This window comes from Artemia sp. Qi Xiang Cuo, chromosome 8 (genome assembly GCF_049724085.1).
Source record: "Artemia sp. Qi Xiang Cuo chromosome 8, ASM4972408v1, whole genome shotgun sequence".
In the NCBI taxonomy this organism is placed as follows: domain Eukaryota; kingdom Metazoa; phylum Arthropoda; class Branchiopoda; order Anostraca; family Artemiidae; genus Artemia; species Artemia sp. Qi Xiang Cuo.
The window spans coordinates 72,857,657-72,872,148 of record NC_142801.1 but is presented as its reverse complement, the minus strand read 5'-3'; positions in this window follow the sequence as shown (position 1 = coordinate 72,872,148).

Genomic DNA, 14,492 nt, shown 5'->3' with positions numbered 1-14,492 from the left:
GCTTCTGATAGTAGTAGTAATTATACCAACCTAGGATAAAGGGTTGAGCAGCTACATAAAATTTTTTCTAGCTACATAAAGCTGAAAAATATATTAATAATATTTTCTTAGAAATACGCAACATTAGAACTTGAAATTCCACCTCCATTCCATATTTTCAATTTTCGAAATGTGCTTATGATATTTGCGAATATTTTAGACGATGCTTATGATGGTTTTACTTATTTTTGCTTTAGCATAGGATGAAAGGACTTTTTTAATTGTGAAAGTTTACACTAAATGTATCATAACTCAATAGCTTAGCATAGGAAATTACGTACTTAGTGTGAAAGCCCCATTACTCGGAAAAAGATATTGATGGACACGCAACGTCTCTTGAAACAACCGTGATATAATCTGCGTCAACATATGAAGGTTTTCTGGAAAATTGGGCTGGAAAACGGGAAAATTGGATAGTGTAGACTGCTACTACTGTTTTATTTTTCCGTTGCTAGGTACGGCACAAAAAGATGTAAATAAATGGACTGAGACTGACTTTTAAAAGTGTACCGTTGAGCCAAGTTTCTAGTAAAATATACTGGAAAAGTTGGGAAAACGTAGGAATCACCAAGTTCCTATCAAACAGTTCGTGGTAACGAACTGTAAGTAAGGAACGACCCGGCTCAATAGTAACCGAAAGTCTAAATAACGTTATTTGGATATCATTAGATACATCTAAAGAATCAGATTTTAATGGTGATTTTAAATATATAAATTATCATCACTTTTAGTCTTACCCATCAAAAGTTACGCCCCTGAGAAAATTTGCCTGATTTTAAAAAAAGGAGGAATCACCCCCTAAAAACTATAGAACCTTAATGAAAATCACACCATGAGATTCAGCTTATCAGAGAACCGTTGTGTAGAGGTTCCAAGCTCTTATCTGCAAAAATGTGGAATTTTGTATTTTTTGCCAGGAGAAAGATCACGGGTGCGTGTTTATTTGTTTTTTGTTTGTTTGTTTTTCCCCCCAGGGGTGATCGTAAAGACCCAGTGTTCCTAGAATATCGTGGGAGGTCTCATTCAAACGGAAATTAAAAGTTATAGTGCCCTTTGTAAGTGATAAAAATAAAAAGGGCAACTAGGCCCCCTCCCACGCTCATTTTTTCCCCAAGGTCGCCCGATCAAAATTTTGAGATAACCATTTTGTTCAGCATAGTCGAAAATATAATAGTTATGTCTTTCAGGATGACTGAATCCCCCAAAGTCCCCGGGAGAAGGGCTGAAAGTTATGAACTTTGCCCAATGTTTACACATAGTAGGCCTATTGGTTATTGGGAAGCATACAGACGTTTTCAAGGAGGATTTTTTCTGGTGGGGGGGGGGGGGGTCGGGGGTTGTGTGGGAGGATCTTTCCGTGGAGGAAGTTGTGATGGGGGAAGTTACATTGCTATAAAGGGGGCGCCAGATTTCCCAGAATTATTTAAAAAAACGTTCAGATATTAAATAAAAAAATTTTTTCAACTGAAAGTAAGGAGCAACATCAAAACTTACGTATATGATTGGGTTCACCCCCTAGTCAATACCACCCTCTTTAAGCCAAAGATTTTTTAGTATATTCATAAGAGCTATTTATTCTAATTAATGGCCTTTGTGATTAAGGGGTCATTTTCAAAGAACTGGAACAAAATTCAAACTTTAGCGTAAAGAGCGAGGTATTGACTAGGGGGCGAACCCCCTAATATACGTTCTAAAAATATATGAATATAGAAGTTCGTTACGTAAGTTAATTCGTAAGTTACGTATATTTATTACTAATAAAAACGTTCGTAAATAAAATTAAACAACTTTCGAGAACGCCATTTAACCAAATAAAAGTAAAATGAATATGCAAATTTAGTTTTAATCATTCATGTACGATGAGCCGAAATAAAAACCTGCATTAATTCAAAAACGTTCAAAAATTAAATACAAAAAACAAGTTTTGTTAACTGAAAGTAAAGAGCGACATTAAAACTTAAAATGAACATGACAAATATTTTCTTTTGTACTTAACGTTGAAAATAAACATTAAAATTATTGTAATATTTTGAACTGATGAGCTTTCAGCAATTAATATCATTATACATTAAGTATTCAGTTTAATTTATTAGCTCTGTTTAAAGTTGTTAAAGACGAATATAGTTTCCCTACAAACAAGTTTTTGGATACTGCCTTCTTTTTTAACTGTAAATAAAAACCAAAAGCCTTCTGCGTCATTGGCACCTAACTAAAAACGGACTATATTACAAATATTTTCTTTTCCAGTTCTTACAGTATTGAAATTAAAAATACAATTACAGTGAAATAAATTCTTAAACTGATGGATATTTCAACAATTAATATTATTGTACATTTAATATTCAATTTGATATCGTTTATAAAGTGAAAAAATGGGTTTGTGTCAACCTCAGAGTTTTTATTATCTGATGTTTGAACTATTTTTAAAAAAATTGCTATCTCAAAATTTTTATCGGATGGGTTTTGGGGGAACAGGGCTTGGGAGGACTAATTTAAGCTTCGGTCTCTTTTGACTCTTTAAAAGAGAACTAGAACTTTCTAATTTCAAACAAATGAGCCTTCTCTGAAGTTTATACGAGTATCCCTTATATAAGAACCATATATATCCCCAGAGTATAACTTACAACGCCTATCCCTGGGCCCTGGGGGTTGTTTCGACCCTGGAGTTTTAATATCTGATGGTTGAATTATTTTTAAAAAAATGGTCACCTGAAATTTTTATCGGATGGGTTTATCCATCCGATACACCCAAAGCTGTGGAGGGCGGGAGGGGCTAGTTGCCCTCTGATCTTTTTTCACTTTGAGAAAATGAACTACAACTTTTAATTTCCATTCAAATGAACCCTCTCTGAAGTTTATACGAGCATAGCTTCCATAAGAACTATATATGCCCCCAGAGCAATACTTACAAACCCTGCCCAGGCCTTGAGGGGGGGGGGTATGTCGAAACAGGAGTTTTTCTTATCTGATATTTGAACTATTTTTAACGAAATGACCATACGTAAAGGAGTTTTTTTATATTATCTTTGAACTATTTTTAACAAAATGGCTACCTCAAATTTTTTATCAGATGTATTTGGGGAAAAAGGGCTTGGGTAGGGGGGGGGGGAGTTACCATCTGATCACTTTTGAATCCTAAAAAGGGCACTAGAACTCTCGATTTCCAATTGAATGATCCCCCTTTGAAGTTTATACGACGATCCCTTCTATGTGAAGTGCCTCTGGGAAAAAAAATAATGGAGTGGGTGGGGAGGCTAGCTGCCCTGCAATCACTTTTGACTCTTAAGAAGTTAATTACCACAATCAATTTCCTATCAAATTAGCCCTCTAAGAGATATATACGAGCATCCCTTCCATAACAACCATATATGCCCCCAGGACATAACTTACAACACCTACCCCTGGGGCCTGGGGGGCTGTGTCGACACCGGAGTTTTTTTTATCAGAACTTTGAACTATTTTTAAAAAGTAATTATCTCAAAATTTGTATCTGATGCATTTAGGGCGTGGAGGAGGGGGGGGATAGTTACCCTCCGATCTCTTTTGACTCTTAAAAAGTGAACAAGAACTTTCAATTTCAAATCAAATGAGCCCTCTCCAAAGTTTATACGAGCATTCCTTCCATACGAACTATATATGCCCCTAGAGCATTACTCATAACGCCTGCCTCCGGGCCCTGGCGGGTTCCGTCGACACAGTAATTCTTCTTATCTGAACATTGAATTATTTTTAAAAAAATGGCTATTATAAAATTTTTGCGGAGGGGCTGGGAGAAAAAAGGGTGTGGGGGGGGGGCTAGTTGCCCTCGGATATCTTTTGACTGTTAAAAATTGAACTAGAACTTTCAATTTCCAATCAAATGAGTCCCCTCCAAAGTTTATACGAGCATCCCTTTCATAAGAACTATATACGCCCCCAGGACAACACTTACAACGCCTATTCTCAGGGCTATCCTCAGGGCGTTTTTGTTATCTAATTTTTGAACAATTTCAAAAATCTCAAAATTTTTAGCAGACGGGTTTGGGGAAAAAATAGCGTGGGGGGGGGCTAGTTTAACTCTCTTGACTCTTAAAAAGTGAACTAGAATTGTATCAATGTCCAATCAAATGAGCCCTCTATGAAGACAATACGAGCATCCCTTTCATAAGAACCATACATGCCCTTAGAGCATAACTTAGAACGTCATCCCCTGTGCCCTGGGGGTTTGTATTGACCCCGGAGTTTTTCTTATCTGACCTTTGAACGATTTTTTTTTAACATGATGTCTATCTCAAAACTTTTATCAGATTGGTTTTGAAAAAGAAGACGTGGGGGGGGATAGCTTCCCTCGGATCTCTTTTGACTATTAAATAGTGAGCTCGAACTTTCAATATTCAATCAAATGAGCCCTCTCTGAAGTTTATACGAGCATCCCTTCCATAAGACCCATAAATGCCCCTAGGACATAACTCACAACGCCTGCTCCCGGGCCCTGGTGGGTTGTGTCAACACCGGAATATTTGTTATATGATCTTTGAACTATTTTTAACAAAATAGCTATCTTAAAATTTGTATTGGATGCATTTGGGAAAATATTTTTTTTGTGTGGGGGGGGGCTGGTTACCCTCCAATATCTTTTAATGCTTAGAAAGTGAACTAGAACTTTCAGTTTCCAATCAAATGAGCCCTCTCTGAAGTTTATACGACAATGTTGTCTATACACTACCTTATATGCCCCAAGGTATAACTTACAACCCTTGCCCTGAGGGCTGTGGGGGAGTTGCCATCCTCAAAGACCTAATTTTCAGAACTTAAAACGATGTTTACTAAAATGGCTGTCTTAAAATTTTGATTGGATGTTTTTGGGGAAAAGTTGGGCGTAGGGGTGATCGTATAGACCCAATGTTCCTAGAATATCGTGAGAGGGCTCATTCAAACGGAAATTAAAAGTTATTGTGCCCTTTTAAAGTGATAAAAAAAATAAAGGGCAACTAGGCCCCCTCCCATGCTCATTTTTTCCCCAAGGTCGCCCGATCAAAATTTTGAGATAGCCATCTTGTTCAGCATGGTCGAAAATATAATAATTATGCCTTTCAGGATGACTGAATCCCCCAAAGTCCCCGGGGGAAGGGCTGAAAGTTATAAACTTTACCCAATGTTTACATATAGTAGGCCTATTGGTTATTGGGAAGTATACAGACGTTTTCATGGAGGATTTTTTCTGGTTGTGGGGTGGGGTGGGAGGGTCGGGGGTTTTGTGGGAGGATCTTTCCATGGAGGAAGTTTTCATGGGGGAAGGGACATTGCTGTAAAGGGGGCGCCGGATTTCCCAGAATAATTTAAAAAAACGTTCAGATATTAAATAAATAAAAGTTTTTCAACTGAAAGTAAGGAGCAACATCAAAACTTACGTATATGATTGGGTTCACCCCCTAGTCAATACCACCCTCTTTAAGCCAAAGATTTTTTATTATTTTCATAAGAGCTATTTATTCTAATTAACGGCCTTTGTGATTAAGGGGTCATTTTCAAAGAATTGAAACAAAATTCGAACTTTAGCGTAAAGAGCGAGGTATTGACTTGGGGGCGAACCCCCTGATATACGTTCTAAAAATATATGAATATAGAAGTTCGTTACGTAAGTTAATTCGTAAGTTACGTATATTTATTACTAATAAAAACGTTCGTAAATAAAATTAAACAACTTTCGAGAACGCCATTTAACCAAATAAAAGTAAAATGAATATTCAAATTTAGTTTCAATTATTCATGTACGATGAGCCAAAATCAAAACCTGCATTAATTTAAAAACGTTCAAAAATTAAATAAAAAAACAAGTTTTGTTAACTGAAAGTAAGGAGCGACATTAAAACTTAAAACGAACAGAAATTATTCCATATATGAAAGGGACTTTCCCCTCCTCAACGCCTCGCACTTTATGCTAAAGTTTTTATTATTTTAAAAAATGGAGTTGTGAGAATGAGTCAAAGTTTTGAAAACCAATTTTATGACAAATATTTTCTTTTGTACTTAACATTGAAAATAAACATTAAAATTATAGTAATATTTTGAACTGATGAGCTTTCAGCAATCAATATCATTATACATTAAGTATTCAGTTTAATTTATTAGCTCTTTTTAAAGTTGTTAAAGACGAATATAGTTTCCCTACAAACAAGTGTTTGGATACTGCCTCCTTTTTTAACTGTAAATAAAAACCAAAATCCTTCTGCGTCATTGGCACTTAACTAAAAACGGACTATATTACAAATATTTTCTTTTCCAGTTCTTACAGTATTGAAATTAAAAATACAATTACAGAGAAACAAATTCTTAAACTGATGGATCTTTCAACAATTAATATCATTATACATCTAACATTCAATTTGATATTGTTTATAAAGTGAAAAAATGGGTCTGTGTCAACCTCGGAGTTTTTATTATCTGATGTTTGAACTATTTTGAACAAAATTGCTATCTCAAAATTTTTATCGGATGGGTTTTGGGGGAAAAGGGCTTGGGAGGACTAGATTAAGCTTCGGTCTCTTTTGACTCTTTAAAAGTAAACTAGAACTTTCTAATTTCAAACAAATGAGCCCTCTCTGAAGTTTATACGAGTATCGCTTCTACAAGAACCATATATATCCCCAGAGTAGGCTATAACTTACAACGCCTATCCCTGGGCCCTGGGGGGTTGTGTCGACCCTGGAGTTTTAATATCTGATGGTTGAATTATTTTTAAAAAAATGGTCACCTGAAATTTTTATCGGATGGGTTTATCCATCCGATACACCGAAAGCTGTGAAGGGCGGGAGGGGCTAGTTGCCCTCTGATCTTTTTTTCACTCTGAGAAAATGAGCTACAACTTTTAATTTCCATTCAAATGAACCCTCTCTGAATTTTATACGAGCATAGCTTCCCTAAGAACTATATATGCCCCCAGAGTAATACTTACAACGCCTGCCCCGGCCCTGAGGGGGGGGGGTATGTCGACACAGGAGTTTTTCTTATCTAATTTTTGAACTATTTTTAACGAAATGACCATACGCAAAGGAATTTTTGTTATATGATCATTGAACTATTTTTAACAAAATGGCTACCTCAAATTTTTTATCAGATGTATTTGGGGAAAAAGGGCTTGGGTAGGGGGGAGTTGCCCTCCGATCACTTTTGACTCTTAAAAATGGCACTAGAACTCTCGATTTCCAATCGAATGATTCCCCTTTGAAGTTTATACGACGAACCCTTCTATATGAAGTGCCTCTGGGAAAAAAAATTAATGGAGTGTGTGGGGAGGCTAGCTGCCCTCCAATCACTTTTGACTCTTAAAAAGTTAATTACCACAATCAATTTCCAATCAAATTAGCCCTCTAAGAGTTATATACGAGCATCCCTTCCATAAGAACCATATATGCCCCCAGGGCATAACTTACAACACCTATCCCCGGCCCTTGGGGGTTGTGTCGACACTGGAGTTTTTTTTTTATCAGAACTTTGAAATATTTTTAAAAAGTATTTATCTCAAAATTTGTATCTGATGCATTTAGGGCGTGGAGGAGGGGTGGATAGTTACCCTCCGATCTCTTTTGACTCTTAAAAAGTGAACAAGAACTTTCAATTTTAAATCAAATGAGCCCTCTCCGAAGTTTATTCGAGCATCCATTCCATAAGAACTATCAATACCCCTAGAGCATTACTCATAACGCCTGTCTCCGGGCACTGGCGGGTTCCGTCGACATGGGAATTTTTCTAATCAGACCTTTGAACTATTTCTTATAAAATGGCTATTATAAAAATTTTATCGGATGGCCTTGGAAGAAAAAAGGTGTGGAGGGGGGGGGGCTAGTTGCCCTCAGATATCTTTGGACTCTTAACAATTGAACTGGAACTTTCAATTTCCAATCAAATTAGCCCCCTCCGAAGTTTATACGAGCATCCCTTTCATAAGAACCATATATAGGCCCCCAAGACAACACTTACAACGCCTATCCCCAGGGCTCTGGGGGGCGTTTTTGTTATCTAATTTTTGAACAATTTCAAAAATCTCAAAATTTGTAGCGGACGGGTTTGGGGAAAAAAGACCGTGGAGGGGGGGGGGGTCTAGTTTAATTCTCTTGACTCTTAAAAAGTGAACTAGAATTGTATCAATTTCCAATCAAATGAGCCCTCTATGAAGATTATACGAGCATCCCTTTCATAAGAACCATACATGCCCTTAGAGCATACATGCAACTTAGAACGTCATCCCCTGTGCCCTGGGGTTGTATTGACCCCGGAGTTTTTCTTATCTGACCTTTGAACGATTTTTTTTAACAAGATGTCTATCTCAAAACTTTTATCAGATTGGTTTTGAAAAAGTAGACGTAGGGGGGGGATAGCTTTCTTCGGATCTCTTTTGACTATTAAAAAGTGAGCTCGAACTTTCAATATCCAATCAAATGAGCCATCTCTGAAGTTTTTACGAGCCTCCCTTCCATAAGACCCATATATGCCCCTAGGGCATAACTCACAACGCCTGCTCCCGGGCCCTGGTGGGTTGTGTCAACACTGGAATATTTGTTATATGATCTTTGAACTATTTTTAAAAAAATAGCTATCTTAAAATTTCTATTGGATGCATTTGGGAAAATAGGTTTTTTTTTGTGGGGGGGGGGAGCTGGTTACCCTCCAATATCTTTTAATGCTTAGAAAGTGAACTAGAACTTTCAATTTCCAATCAAATGAGCCCTCTCAGAAGTTTATACAACAATGTTGTCTATACAAAACCTTACATGCCCCAGGGTATAACTTACAACCCTTGCCCTGAGGGCTGTGGGGGAGTTGCCATCCTCAAAGACCTAATTTCCAGAACTTAAAACTACGGTTAATAAAATGGCTGTCTTAAAATTTTGATTGGATGTGTTTGGGGAAAAGTTGGGCGTAAGAGGGGGGTTAGTTGCCCTTAAATCACTTTTGACTATTAAAAAGGGCACTAGCACTTTGAATTTGAAATCGAATGAGCCTTTTTTGAGGTTTCTACGACACCGCCTTCTATAAAAACCTTATATGAGTAGTGATGTGGAAATCTAAGAGAGAGGGGTCCTATCCTTTTTGCATACATTAATATCTCCGAGCAGACAGTACTCCTTTATAGTGTCATTTAAAGAGAGAGTTAGGACATTACTGTATCAATTAAAGAGAGAGGGCAGGTAGGACGTTACAGTGTCAATTAAAGAGACAAGATAGGTGGGACATCACTGTATCAATTAAAGACAAGACGGGTATATGGATGTTTTATGTTTATGGATTTTTATTGTTCATTGTATTTGTGTTCTATTTGATGTTTTATTGTATGGGAGTCTGATTGTTAATGCAGGGATGGTTTTGGTATATGGTTGAATATGTGTGTTACTTTTTGATTGATTATAGGTATTGTTATATGGTTGATATTTTATTTAATGTTTTTTTGTATGGATGTTTTATTGTATGGATATATGAATTTTAATGGTTTTTCAGGCTGTTATGGATGTTTGATGTGTCAATGAAAGAGAGTGGGTCCATATGGAATCCATAAAAGCGAGCCCATAGAGAATCCTTACAAGCTGGCCCATAGGTTATCCATACAAGCGGGCTACCATTCCAGGTTTTATTTATTGATGTTTTTTTATGGATGTTTTATGTTTATAGATGTAAGGATTTTTATTATTCACCATACAAGCGGGCTATTATTCCATGTTTTATTTAATGCTGTTTTTTTGTGAGGATGTTTTACGTTTTTGGATGTAAGGATTTTTATTGTTCACCATACAAGCGGGCTATCATTCCATGTTTTATTTAATGTTTTTTTTGTATGGATTTTTTATGTTTATGTATGTTAGGATTTTTGTTGTTAAACTTAAAAGCGGGCTATCATTCCATATTTTATTTAATGTTTTGCTTAAGGGTGTTTTATGTTTATGGATGTAATGATTTTTTTTTGTTAACCATACAAGCGGGCTATCATTCCATGCTTTATTTAATGATGTTTTTTTTTGTATGGATTTTTTATTTTTAAGGATGTAAAGATTTTTATTGTTCAACATAAAAGTGGGCTATCATTCAATATTTTGTCTAATGATGTTTTTGTTTGTATCGGCGCTTTATATTTATCGATATTAGAATTTTTATTGTTTACCATGCAAGCGCGCAATTATTCCATATTTTGTTTAATTGTTTTTTTTTGTATGGATGTCTTATGTTTATGGATGTTATTGTTCACCAAACAAGTGGGCTGTCATTCCATGTTTTATTAATGTGTTTTTTTTTAATTTTTTTTGTATGGATGTTTTATTTTTATTGATGTAAGGATTTTCAATCATCATTCCAACGGGGCTTTCCCCTTGCTTTCCAACGGGTTGTATGGTTGATGTTTTATTTAATGTTTTTTTGTATGGATGTTTTTTTGTATGGTTATATGGATTCGTGTTTTAATAGTTTTTTATTGTTTTCATTTTATTGTACACTAATGATGAAATTTTTCTTTTCCAATGATACGATTTTTTACATTCTGAATATCTTCCCATTGATTTTTATGAAATTTGTGTTTTATGTAGGAATCGAAAATGAGACCCGTGATTTCCTAAGGTAAAAGCACGACACTTTAATCGACTGAACCAACAAGCCATTGAACATATTATGATTTTAGAAATACATCCAATATATTGTATCTGGGATATTGCCCAACTGATGTTAAGCGTCACAATATCGTAACAAGTTCATTCCATTGAACTGGAACAAGTTCAAGCACATTCGATTTATTAACTGGATTTTTTTATAGGTGCTAAAAGTGACCTGTTTCGGTGCATTTTTATAGCATCATCGTGAGAATATTCATACCACGATGATTTGAGATGCATACTGGACCGATAATTTCTTCTAAATGCTTGGACCCCAAGTCCTACCCCTATCCCTCTCCCTCTCCCTATCCCTATCCCTATCCCTACATCTCTCTCTCCCTCAACCCCTCAAACCCTCCTCCCCAACCACCCTTTTTTCAACTTTTTTTTACAGGTTTTAGAATGACATGAAACATACTTAAAACATAAAAAAATCACATTTAATATTTTACAAACTCAAAATAAGAATGATATGGAAATGTTTGTCGTGACTTTTACTATTAGAAAAATAATTTTTGTAGTTAAAAAAAAAAATTTCAAATTTTTTTACATGTTTAAAAGTCAGCACTCAACATGTTCCATCTACAAATGGGTTCCACGAGGGAGAAATAAAAAAATCAAGGTACATAATTCACGAAGAAAAAAAAACATGCAATAAGTTTCACGAATAAAAAAATTAACATGCAACAAATTCCGTGAACAAATCCAGTTTCATTTGGATAAAAATCAATGTATAAGTTTCACAAAGATAATAATCAACATGTAACAAGGTTTATTAAGAAAAACCAGCAGGCAAAAAGTTACACAGACAAAAAAATCAGCGCGCAAAAAGTTCCATGGAGAAAATCAGCTCCAAGAGGAGAAAAATCAATGTGCAAGTTTCACGATGTGAAAAGTCATCATGCAACAAGTTTCACGGAAAAAAATATGCAACAAGTTCCATGAACAAAATCAGCACGCGACAAGTTCCTTGAACAAAATCAGTTTCACAAGGAGAAAAATAAGTGTATGAGTTTCGCGAAGAGAAAAAAAAAATCAACATGCAACAAGTTTCACGAACAAAAAAAAAAGTCAGCACACAAAAAAAATCCGCGATCAAAAAAATATGCATGCAGTATGTTCCATGAACAAAATTAGTTTCAGGAGGAGAAAAAAATCAATGTAAATGTTTCACGAAGAGCAAAAATCAACCTGCATCAAATTTCAAGAATAAAAAAACAGCAAGCAGCAAGTTCCACGAACAAAAAAACAATCAGCACGCAACAACTTCCATTAATAAAATCAGTTTCACGAGGAGAAAAATAAATGTAAAAGTTTCGAGAAGAGAATAAACAAAATCACACTGCAATACGTTTTACGAACAAAAGATGATCACTCAACAAGTTCCACGAACATAAATCAGCGTGCAACAAGTTCCCCGAACAAAACCAGTTTTCTCAATGAGTAAAATCATTGTATTGTGGCAAAGGCTTCTAACTAAGTCAATTTGGTAATTATCAAAAATATTAAGACGCAGAAAAAGAGTTTACAAATACCACTTTTTATTATTATAAAGATACATATCCCGGAATGTGTAAGCATGGAGGTAATTTGCTCAATAGCCAATTTCCTTGCTAAGTACGTCAATGAACCGGATGGGCTTGGTTGGTTTTTCATATATATACTCAGAATTTTGAGACTGAGGTGGGACTCTTTGACTTGCAGGGCGAACCTCTGCCCGTTTATTATCTTATTAGAAATACCTTGGAATATTGTCGGATTATTATAAGTGTCTAAGTATCTTATTATATATTATTATAGTTTTCTGAGACTTGTGGTCTACTTGGGACAACCATTCCCAGTAGAATTTATTTATCTTATTAAACCTTGTATCAGTATATTTTAACTGAATAAAAGTATTGTATTATAGCCAACCTCTCTACAATCTACATTTAGTCTCTCGAATATACCCAGCTGGTACGCCTCATTATTCCAGTCATAGCCTAAGGCAAGCTACTAAAGTTTAATTACCTTAGGGCCATAGTTTATCTCCCCTATAAAGGGAGAATAAAGGTATCTACCAGTACATCACCTAGATACCAAAAAAACCACCTTACCACAACTGGTGGCCGTTGGAAAAACTGGGTCGTGAGGGCTAGATAAAAATAGTAGATTGACATAAAATGGATTTACCAGAGGAAAAAATGACTTCCCTATCAACGGTACTTGAAATTGCAAAAATTATACCCGAATACGTGGGAATTTCAGATGTAGATGAGTTTATCGAAAAATTGAAAATTTTCGGTGAACTAACTGAATCGTTTGAGGATAAGGTCAAAGTGCAATGCGGTGCAGCAACATTAAATGGAAGCGCCCTTAAACATTTTGAGGCAATTAAGGAAAAAGAGCCCAAGGACATCAGTACTCTAATTGAATCTTTTAAAAAAAGGTTCATAGAGACAAGCATCTCCGAGAGGCTATGAACAGAGGTAGTGACATTCAATACCTCAACTAGTATCGAGATTATTCAGACAAATTTTGTAGATCTGTATGCTTACAGTTAGAAAAAGACGGAAATGACGAGACAGTACAGAAAGTACGATCACATACTTTTACCCAAGGGTTACCAAAAAAGCTATTAAGACTAATATTATCACGGATACATGAAAACTTAGAGCAGGCTATAATCCTAGTAGAAACAGAGGTAAAAATTGACGAGGCTATGAAAAAGTTTGATCAGATGTCAATAAATAACACAGGAGACCAAGACAATATAAAATATGAAAGGGGACATAAGCGGGTGAACTTTGGGGAGCCAAATCGTGAAACAAAAAGGCACGAGGAAGACCGATCTCTCCCACCATGGACTGACCCCTCCCCATTTGACGACGAATCCCATAGTATTAGATCCTTAAGGACTTGGAATACTAAGTATTATGGACAACCACCTCCCCCTCCCGAGGAAAATTATAGAGCAAATGGTGGCAGGTCAAGAATATATAGAAATAGGTATAGACCCCATGAGGAAGGCCAAATTATCAAGCAATATAGGAAAAGATTCAATTACTATTATTGTGGGGAACCAAACTACTATGCGGCAGATTGCTGGCATAGATTGCCCAAAAAAGGTAAGACGTTCAAGACAGGACACCAGTTCAGAAAGCAGGGGGCAGAAGTTTAGGAGGCCAGGGAGCAAATAATACTTTGCAAACACCTAATAATATTCCTGAATTTAGGCCTAGGAGGCAAACGGTTAAAAATAACCAGGGTCAAAATAGCAACGGTGAAGAAAACTGGGATAACCCTAGAAACTTTGGGTCAAACAGTTGGCATTTAAACGGAGAAACCAGCCTGTAAGGGTCGACAGAGCTGTGTCCTTACAAAGACCCCTATATAGTTTAGAATGTTGTGATACAAATGCAAATATTAATAGTCTACCGATTTTGCGTTGTTTTAAAATTGAGTGTTTTCAAAATTTACCATGCTTACTAGATACGGGTGCATCTAAATCATTAATTCGAGAGGAAGTTTTTAAGACGTTTCCTCCTAGTGTCAAAAATCGCGTAACCAGATGCCAGAATGCCCTGACATCAGTAACAGGTCACAAGCTGGCAATTATGGGGGAATTTCCATTAAAATTTAGCATGGGGGATAAAGAAATAACAGTAACGGTGATAATATGTATGCAGCTACCATTTTCTTGTATTCTAGGGGTAGATGCTATAAGAAAATATGGGATCGTATGGAAACCCATAACTGATACAATAACCATAAACCAGACAAATGAAACTAATGGGCAAATTTGCGTAACAGCAGGTAAAGAGAGTGACGATTTGAACTATAACCTATAAATAAACGGAA